This window comes from Alligator mississippiensis, chromosome 5, assembly GCF_030867095.1.
Source record: "Alligator mississippiensis isolate rAllMis1 chromosome 5, rAllMis1, whole genome shotgun sequence".
In the NCBI taxonomy this organism is placed as follows: Eukaryota; Metazoa; Chordata; order Crocodylia; family Alligatoridae; genus Alligator; species Alligator mississippiensis.
Window position 1 is genome coordinate 69,006,209 of NC_081828.1, and position 10,873 is coordinate 69,017,081.

The window sequence follows — 10,873 nt, forward strand, 5'->3', positions numbered from 1 at the left end:
GGTCAGAAGTGACCTTGTAGATCTTCAGGTCTGACCCCCTGCCTGGGCAGGAAGAAAACTGGGCTCAAATGACCCCAACCAGGTAGGCATCAAGCCGCTTCTTAAAGACCCCCATGGTAGGAGCCAGCACCACTTCCCTTGGAAGTCGGTTCCAGATCCTAGCTGCCCTAACTGTGAAGTAGTTCCTATGGATGTCTAATCTAAACCTACTCTCCAACAACTTGTGGCTGTTATTCCTTGTTATCCCAGGGGGCGCTACGGGAAACAAGGTCTCCCCCAACCCCTTCTGGTCCCCCTTAGTGAGTTTATAGACAGTCACCAGGTCCCCCCCCCCTCAGCTTTCTCTTGTGAAGGCTGAACAGGTTCAGGTCCCATAGCCTTTCGTTGTAGGGTCTGCCCTGCTGTCCCCGGATCACGTGGGTGGCCCTCCTCTGGACCCTCTCAATGTTGTCCACGTCCTTCTTGAAGTGGGGTGCCCAGAACTGGACACAGTACTCCAGCTGTGGCCTGACCAGTGTCGCACAGAGAGGGAGGATCACCTCCTTGGCCCTACTTGAGATGCACCTGTGGATACACAATAGGGTCCAGTTAGCTCTGCCGACCGTGACCTTGCATTGTCGGCCCATGTTCATCTTGGAGTCAATGATGACTGCAAGATCCCTTTCTGCCTCCATGCTCTCAAGAAGGGAGTTTCCCATCTTATAAGTGTGCTGCCGGTTACTACTGCCCAAGTGCAGCACCCTGCACTTGTCAGTATTGAAGCGCATCCTGTTTTTGTTAGCCCACCCCTACAACCTATCCAGGTCTTTCTGCAGTCTTTCCCTCCCTGCTAACGTGCCCACCTCACCCCAAATGTTGGTATCATCAGCAACCCATAGCCCATAAGGGGTAAGAACTAGAGGACCAATGTATCAGTGCACCTATATCAGATTGGCACTGATATAGGGAAAATTAACAGCATCAGAAATCAGCTTTTTTTTTTTTTTGCCAGATGTGGCCGATAAATGCCCCGTGCATGTGTGTAGTCACAGCATTTATGCAGCCAGGAGTGCAGCCTTGGTGGGTAAGTCTGTTGCAGAGGAAGGGTGGGGGAAAAGGGGCGTGGGGATCATGTGGGGGGGGGGGCGTGGCAGATCATGGCCCCCATGGCAAGAGAGGGAATGGGGCAGGGGCAGGCACTGTTCAGCTGGGGCAGGGCACGGGACAGAACTGTGGCTCAACTGGGAGGCATGCAGGGGGCATGCACCTGGATCTGTGAACGGGGCGGGGTGGGGATCTGTGAGCAGGTTGGGGTGGGGGACTGCACTCAGGGAGCATGGTAGCACTGGGAGAAGGGCTACACAGGGGAAGCTACAGAGAATTTTGGGGTGGCTGCAGCCCCCCTCCCAGTGCCACTGCCACCTGCCCTGAGCACCAGCCAGACCCAGACCCCCCACCAGAAAGAGCCCGTTGCTGCCCCGGCCCCAGCCCCAGCCCCAGCAGCACCCTGTCCTCAACCCATGCACAGATCTGGAGGTACACACTCCCCATGCCTCCCAAGATGCAGGCAGGGTAGAAGCTGTCACCCCACCCACCCCGATGCCCCCAACAAGCCGCTCTCGGCTCTGTCCTGCACCCTGCCCCGCCCTGGCTGAGCAGCACCTGCCCCAGCCCCACTCCCTCCCAGCGGGAGCCTTATTCTGCCCCCCCAAACACCCCTTCCCTCCTCCCACCCCATCCTCCACACCAGACTTACCAGCCTGACACTGGTCTCCAAACTGCCTGGCTGCATATCAGCCGTCGGACTGGTATTGGCTGTAGGGTGGCCGTCATAGAGGACAGTCTGGTTGTCCTCTGTCCTCTACTGATACGAAACCAAATGTCATTATGTCCTATTTTTCTCTTCAAGATAAAAATATAGGGCATAAAGGCATCCGATTTCATGTCAGTATAGGACAGAGTAGCAGAAAACCTGAATGTCCTCAATAATGGCCACCCTAATCGGCTGATATAGCTTCTTAAAAATTGGCCAGTGGTATCGGCCAAAAAAAGTCTCTATTGGTGCACCCCTAGCAAGAACAAGCAGAGCCAACAAACCTGTAGCCTGGTAGATCTCAATTGGCCTAGCAACATGGCCAGGGCCTAGGAGTGGGAGGGGCTGCAGCAGAAGACTGCTGGGGCCAGGGAGCCTGGAGATTTCATCTGGCCTAGGAGCAGAGCCACAACCCAGGCAGAAGGGTGAAAGGCCAAGGAGGGCCATAGGTGGACTGACATGTGCAGGGACCCACATCCCAGACGAGAACAGGGGCAGGGGCCCAGTGCCTCCAAAGTGCACCCCCTGACAGTCAGTGTTCCTGTGAGGCCATGGGCGAGGGGGGGGGGGCAGGCTGGAGTGCCAGTGCCCCCCTACAAGTACTGGCCAGGAAGCAGGGGCACCAGGAAAAGTGCTGCTGGGACTTCCAGGAGTGCCGCTTGTGCTTCCGGGTTGGTGCAATTGGGAGCACCCCCCTAAGTCGCTGCTGACTGACTGCTGCAGGGGCATGTGCCCCGTCCCCCCCCCCCAAACTCAGGAGGCACCAGTTGCCCATGGGAAACAATCAGGGACCCAGAGCCATGCCCAGGAGTTGACAAGATGGGCAAAGTGCTTGGGTACAGGTGGAAGGAGACAGAGGCCTGAGCCCAGGAAGGGCAGAGAATGCATGCTTAAGCTAGTGAATGATTGGTAACATTTGTGAGGCTTGGGCATGGCTAGAAGGGAAGATAAGGCCACAAAATTACCCCTTAAAGCAATTGATCAGGAGTGACACCTGTATTCAGGAGACTAAGATCTCACTTGGGAAGCCCTGGAGTAACCTCTTTTCTTAAAGTGATAAATATATCAAGGTGTGGCAGAAAAGTAAAAGGGGAGATTGCCCCAAAATAGTAAAGTTAACAAGGGCTGAGGGGGGCTCCAGGGGTTTCACAGCCACCACTGGGGCAGACTCTGTTACAATTAGAGATGAACAGCAGAAAGCAAATGTCCCAAAAAACAGATAATGCAAGAACATCCTTCAACTTTAATTTCTTAGGGTGCTTTTAAGGGCGTCAGAACCTCAAGAATGGGGTAGGTCTCATCACCATGAAAAAGAGAACATTTTCCCTTAGATCTTGCCCATTTGTGGAGACACCAGATATTTCATGCAGTTTTCCCTAGTCATATACATGTATAACAGGCTACCCATTGGCTGGGACTTTTCTTTTCTCCCTACAATGGTATGGTGGCCTGGTCTTACCTGGCTAAAAAGCCAACAATGGGTTTCATACAGCCCTGATTATGACTGGCATCAAAACAGGGAGGGCCCAGCAGCCATCTACAAACTAGGCTTAAGTGACAAGTTGAATTAGGTGGGCTTGTTCCAAGGCACAATGTTAATTTAAATAATCACAGGTATTTAACATGTGACTTGTCAGTCTGTAAGGTCTGGGGTTTGCTGCTAGACGAAATAGAAGTACCTATCAGGTCCAAACCAATCTAGTGAGATGGTAGAAACTTCATACATAAAAAATATATATATTTACAGTGGACAAACTTGGAGAGTTAGGGATTGAGGACAGGAGAAAAGCAGAAAGGCAAATTTACTAAGCAGACTTTTTTTTTTAAAGCAAAAAAAAAGAGAAGAACAGAATAAGGAGCTACCTGAAAAGTCTTCCTATAGCACAGGCCACAACCAGAAAACCACAGAAATTATAAACAAAAAATAATAATGTATTTCAACTTTCTGAAATAAAAACAGTAAAATCAACTGGATAGTGTTGGTCAGGTAATTTTTAATTATTTCTGAGCTTTGATACAGTGAAGTGAGAGCATCAGTTTGTTTAGATTACAGACCATTTAAAATAACCTGTATAGGATCAAGGGACAACATTTCTTGAGACCATCACATACTTTTCTGTATTTCCCCCTCCCTCCCAATACTTGATAATCTTTAAGCAAACAATACACCAGTGGTAGAAAACATTTATGATGCTTTGATGCAAGGTATGTTCTAAAACCTGGATAATTGTATTTTATTTCTAACTATGCCTACATGTGCAGTACTGAGATAAGTACTTCAAAACCAGAGCAAGTATTGTGGCTTTTACAGATGCTGAAAATGAAGTAGCCAAAATAAGAATAAGATTAAAAAAGGCAAGGATTTTTTTGCAATAGTTAGACAAGCTTTTGAATGCTGTTTAACTATCCCAGCTGTACAATTGGTCCAATAAAAGGGGTCACCCCAAGACAGTGGTGCTCAGCCTTTTTGGCTGGGTGGATAAAAAGCAATGATTAAAAAAAATAAATTTAAAAAAATCTGATTATTAAAATGTATATCAAACTTTTATTCAATTGTATTTTTAGGAGTTTTTTTGTTTTTTTTTTTAAGATAAGCTCAAAGATATAGTCATGGAATAGGGATTATAACTTCTAATTATATACTAGTTGAGACAATATATTCATATAAAACTTTTCTAAAAAGGTTACAAATAGGTCACAGCAGGCCATAAACTATGTTAGGGGCTCAGTTTTATGGGGTTCCCAGAGGTTCCTCTATAGATTAGTCAAGAGTAAAGAAAACCACTCTACCTAATGGGACTTGATGCTCAGTCTAGAACAGTGGTTCTCAACCTTTTTTGTACTAGGTTGTACCATTTATAAACATTGATGGCCAGTCCCAGCCCAGTGCCCCTCATGCCTGACCCACTGTCCCACGCCCCCAGTCCCCCAGTGTGTGGGGTGAGTGTAGAGGGGCAGGCAGGCCACCCTCCCCCCACAAACCGCCCCTTGCAGGCTGGAATTTTGCCAGCTTGCAAGGGAAAAGCCATGGTTTCCCACGTTCTTCTCCTTTAGAAGAAAAATCCATTTTTAAAGTTTGTTCACAACCTTTTTATATATTGTTGTGACCCACTTTTGGGTCATGACCCACAGGTTGAGAAACGGTGGTCTAGAAGATCCCATTAAGCAGCTCTGTGATGCTTATTTTCAGTTCTCAAACCTTTGATTCATCTCTCCAGAGATAACATCCTGTTAACGGCCATATATGGAGATGAGAAATAACGGACCTGATCAGCCCTCTTGCGTCTCTGCAAGTTTGTATACACAAAGTCAAGCCCTTACCTTTCTCTAAAACTGTGGAGTTTCAAGAAGGTAAATAATTAAAAGATATCAAACAACAAGAATGCACTTTTTGTAGAAAATAATGATTAAATTGAGAATTCCTGACCAGTGATTTAAATCAAATCCACCCTGCTCTTCAGCCAGCAGGCCAGATATGCAGAGCCCAGGTTGTCCATGGGCTGGATCAGGCTGTTGGCCTCAATCATACACAGGGCAGTCATGACAGGGCTGCATTCAGCCATGTGAAGGGAAGCAGGGACATCCTGGCTCCAATCTGGCTCAGAAGGTGGGAGGGAGACTGCATAGTACATCCCCACCAAGGGTGGGAGGAAAGGGGACCTGAGCCAGCCTAACCCAGCTCCATGGCCCTAGCCAGCCTGTGGGGAAGAACATGACCTAGCCTCATCTAGCTGTGGGGGTATGGCACATGATCTGGCCCCAACCGGCTGCGCAGGGCTCAGCATTTAGGAATTTGGCAGTGTGGGAGGGTAACCATATTTAGTTTCACAGCTCCCTTGCTGCCAAAATTTCCTGAACCATGGGGAGCCCTGCAGGCCAGATACCTATGTCTCCATGGGCCTGTGGTTGAGCACCCCTGCCCTAAGAAATCCTTGCCACTCACATAATTTCTGGACCATCACAGCTACAACACCACTCTAACATTATCTTAACATGGAAGATACCGAAATCTGCTGCTTACAATGAAAAAGGCAAAACCTAAAGAAAAAGGAGGCCAGACTACACAGTGACATCTGCATTTGAAAGCTTGTCTAACTATCCAAAATATACAGCTAGTCCAATAAAAGATGGCAAGGATTTGTTAGGATTGACTATTGCAAGATAAAAGTTTCACTGTTATAAGTTAAAGAGCCAGGTATGTTAAAAAGAATGTATACAGAACTAATTTTACTCAAAAGGATAGTAAGTATATAGATTGAGTAAGTTGCACTGAAAAACCCAAAGTAAATGGTAAAGAATAAGAGTCAGTTGTTTATTTTATACCAAGAGAATATTTAAAATACAAAAGCAAATTCAGGAAGTGTGACAGAGACTATCAGAACTGATCTGTTCTATTAAGTGACGTATCTCTAACACAGCTCCAGAAGCTGGAGATGATTCTATAACTTTAGAGCTGCAATAGTTTAGTGAGGGGGTTTTGTTTTTCTTATAAAAACCATCCTACATCAAAGAGTTGAATAGTTTTGTTACAGAACAGCTGCCTCCATCTGCTATTTTAAAAAGCCAAAAAATAAGACTTCATCTGGTTTAACTGCTCATGTTTTAAAGAAGGTAATGGTCTTCAACAGTTGTGAAAAAAAGCTTGGTAAAGATGCACAAGTCAAACAACAAATCAAGTCACAAGAAACTAAAAACAGAAATAAAATAAACATTTCATTATCTAAAACACAAAAGAGCTCAAGCTACAGCAGACTACAAAGGCTTACAAAAGTTATACATACCTAGTACATGTTAATGAGTTATATACTCTGTACAGTTTGAAGTTATTTTAAGAATTCTTGAGTTTCAGGAGAATATGGTTTTCTTCATGAAGACCCAATAACTTCTTAAAGAAAAGAAAACTTATTTCAATGCCTGAAGATAAAACTGAACTTTAATACATCAAGAAGAATGGGAAAGAGCAAGCGAGTCAGTCATCAGCTGCTTTTTTACTTAGAAGTCACCATCAAGCATTAGGGTAGATTAAACTAGCTTGTAATAACCAACTTCTATTACACTACACATTCCTGTGTTATACCCAGATGCCAATTGTTTTTATTTGTGTAGTTATTAAATATATGCTTAAAATGCATTTACTTTTTCTTTTAGTTATATAGAGCAAGTTCTTCACATTGGGACAAAATTTACTTCTCTTTTTCTGTTATAATCTAGGAGTAAGAGCCATTTAGATAAAACAGAAGGATTTGGCAAGATGTTTCTAATGAGCCACAATGCTGTGGCAGTCTGGAAAAAGTTATTCAGTCACATTTTCCATTTTAAACAACATAGCAAGTTTAGATAAGCCAAAATGTGTTGATGTCTGTATGAAGAGCATGAGTAGAATTCTGACTCCAGCAAAATCAATAACAGAATTCACACTGTCCCAGGAGATTTTTAACTGTCTGCCTGCACAGAGAGGTCTTATTTAAATGGCTGAGAGTTTACTTCAATAGGTATAGTACTAAAGGTGTTTCCAATCAATTTAAACCAGTGAGCTTAACTGCTGATACTTTGGGAAACACTTGGTCTCCTGGATCGGAGGCTAAATAAATACGAGTCCAACTCCAACAAACGTTATAATTCGTATTTCATTTTGCAAGTTGCTCAGTTGCTTGTTCTTTTAATTTGTAAGAGAGCTTGTGTTGATGGAATATATTATGCTAACAATTCTCAAGACTGAAATACTCTAATGAGGGAATACAACTAGATTTAGATTTAGACTAGACATTAGGAAGAACTTCTTCACAGTTCGAGTGGCCAAGGTCTGGAACTGGCTCCCAAGGGAGGTGGTGCTCTCCCCTACCCTGGGGGTCTTCAAGAGGAGGTTAGATAAACATCTAGCTAGGGTCATCTAGACCCAGCACTTTCCTGCCTATGCAGGGGGTCGGACTCGATGATCTATTGAGGTCCCTTCCGATCCTAGAATCTATGAATCTATGAACTACTCCGCTGTACCTCAACATAGGTTTGAAGTTTTTGACACTTGTAACCTAAAACACCCTTGATATACTGGGAGTCAGATAAGCAGTTTAAGGCTGGGCTCCTAAACTTCAGGCTCAGTAGGAAAGAGAATAGATCACTCTTGTTTATTAGGCTGGGAGAATCAAGACAACTGAAAATTGCTACACGACAAGCTCAGATAATTCCTGGTAAAACTTGTAAAACAGATAGCAAAGGGTTCATCTGTATATGTAAATAAAAAGAGAACATGGAAAAGTGTGTGTGTGGGGGGTGGGGAAAAATGTGAAAGCAAGAATCGATTAGACATTAACAATGCAGATGTGGCCCACAAATTAAACACCTTTGCCTCAGTTTTCAATAAGGATAATGAGGTAGAACATGGAAGCAAGGCAACATGGCTAAGGGGAATGATATGGAAGTAAAACTGTGAAGAGCACAATGTATTTGAAGGGGGGGGGGGGGGGAATTGGGTTATAATTGTTATTCCAGAATTGACCTAGCTCATGCAGTCCTAAGGCTACTGTCAAAAATATTACTGAGACTTGGGAGTGACAAAAGGTAGGAATCTATATTTAAGAAGGCAGGGGGAGGGAAAAGAATAATATAATAGTAACAGTTATGGTTGCTTATTATTTAGATTTCTTTCTCCCTCTATCTAGAAAGACTCAGAGCAGTTTACAATACAAGATAAACAGCAACAGCAGACTCCTCAAATGACACCACAAAACTCTAGCCCACATCTATCACCTTAAAATCAGACCTTCCAGCAAATCCCAACCCCATAGGTATGTGGGCTGTATTGCTGTGGTATGTTTACTTTCTCTGCCCTGTCTCCCCTGTTTAATACTCACTTACCTCAGTAGCATATAACACTAACACAATCTGGAAGAAAAGAACTAAGGACAGAGGTAAATGGAAAGTGGGATATCGGATAAAATGCATGCTAGTTTATCAACAATCTTCTTGCACCTACTGGCTCTGATGGGCTTTGTTGCACATAACACTTAGGCTTCTCAAAATAGTCATTAGTATTAGTGTTAGCTCAAGTTTAGAGCAGTTACATATTTAGGCAAGCAGGGGCCTGGAAAAATGAAGGTAAGAATCTCCCACCTTCCACTCCAGGTATCCCACCCTGTCTCCCTCTCCTGGCCCTTACACCCCATCTGCACCCCCTGGCTCACCTGTGGCTGCCATCGCTGTCCTAGGCCAGCTGGCAGGGAAAGTGAACCTGCCTGCTTGGCCACCAAATTGCAGCTGTGCTCTGGGCTGGGCAGGGTAGCAGGTCCGATTCAGGCTGGGCGGTAGGCACGGTGTTACACTAAACATGTAGACTACAATGGCCATGCATTAGTGTAAGGGCTTTGTTACACTTTATGCTTCTCAAATGTTGATTGGTGTTAGTGTTATCTCAAGTTTAGGGTAATTACACATTCAGGCTAAAAATCTCTCTGTCTGCAATGTATAGCTGTGACTTGCCACCAGAGTGCGGACCTGCAGGAGCCTGACTAGGAGCTACAGCTGTGAGTTGCTACTATAGAGCTGGCGAGCCAGAACAGGCTTCTATCCTTTCTCTACATGGGGGTGTGTTAGAGAGATGGGTTGGTGGGGGTGGGAGCATGAGACTGGAAGGGGGAAAAGTTTTAATGAAGGGGACTGGGTAGTGAAATGGGAGGTAGAGGGGACAACGAACGGGAATGGCAATTGGGGGCTGGGTGTGAAATGAAGGAAGTCAGCCACTGAAGGCACTAAAAGATAAAATGAAAAATAGTAAAAAATGGCTTTAAAAAGAAACAGAGCAAGTAACATTAAAGAAAGTCTCATGTTTTAATAAACTGGGACTAGGATTGCATTTGGATAGCCCTACTCACAAAGACAGTGCCCCAGGAGGGATGCCCTAGCTCATGGGGATCCCTATCTGGCCCCACTCCACACCCCCACACCTCCCAGCCCTCCTTCCCAGACCAGCCTGTGCCCCTGCAAGTTGCCCAGCCAGGTCACATCCCCTGAAGGGGAAGTTGGCTTGGTACTTGTGCCAACTCCTGGGCAATACAATTCAGGGGGTGGAAAGTTCGTCCACACAGAACAAGAGGGTCGGGGGAGGGGATACTGCATCCTGGGATGCCGGAGGACTGAAACTTGGGCAGCTTTTCTCTGGGGAATGGCCATACATTTACAGAACATGAGGTAGGTAACATGGATCAGAAGTGTAACTTTAAGATGCCTGAAGAGTGCTAAAACCTCGTTTCACACATTAACGTGTGAACAATTCCATAGTTAAAAGCTCCCTGAGCTGCCAAAAATTAACGTACAATAAGGCCCTAAGATGGTTAGGACATCAGTTTCTGCGCCAAAGATGTACATAGGAGCAGTGTGACTAAGATAATGTCCAGCCTTTCAATTTCCCAGCCCAAATAACCAGGTATCCTTTTAGAGTTTGGTCTACAGGCCACTGGTACAAGTCTCTAAGCAAGGCTCAAATTCATCACACTCTGGAACTACAGCAAGATATCATAACAGCTCTATCACTGCATTGCTAAATATTTTATTTTAGTTTAAATAACTAGAACCAAAATGAAGTTCAAAATTAGCAAATCCGTAAGATAAATAGGAGGAGGGAAAAGAAAAGAAAAATAAAATCAGTGAAAGGAAGGTGAACACAAGTAAAGGCTAGCCAGTAACTACTAAGGTTTGTAATCTACAGAGGGCTTCAACATCCACTGTAGTATTTCTCATGCAACAGTTACTTATCTCCACTAAGCAAACAGAATCAGCATCCATTACATCAACTACCAAGCAGAACAGGCCTCTATCTACATGATGTGAATGAATATTGGTTTCCTTTGCCCACAAAGGACTGCCTCAGACCCAACAAAAGATCACAGTATGTGTTCAATAGGCTTATCTTCCCTTCAGCGCACTTCTACTTCCCCTATAACAGGGGTGGGGCAAAATCCAGACCTCCAAGGGATTTAATTTGGCCCACAGCAGATCCCTCAACCCTGCCCAGCCCAGTCTTGGGGGATAGCCTGGCCCTTGGTGCATACAACCAGTCCCACAATCCCCAGCTATGCAGCAGGACTG

General features: G+C 45.0%; 1 protein-coding gene across 3 annotated transcripts in view; it reads right to left on the reverse strand.

Annotated features, from left to right (window-relative positions):
- EEIG2 (EEIG family member 2) overlaps positions 1-10,873 on the reverse strand; it is a 59,852-nt gene that overhangs the window by 25,256 nt on the left and 23,723 nt on the right. The gene's annotated exons all lie outside the window — the stretch shown is intronic.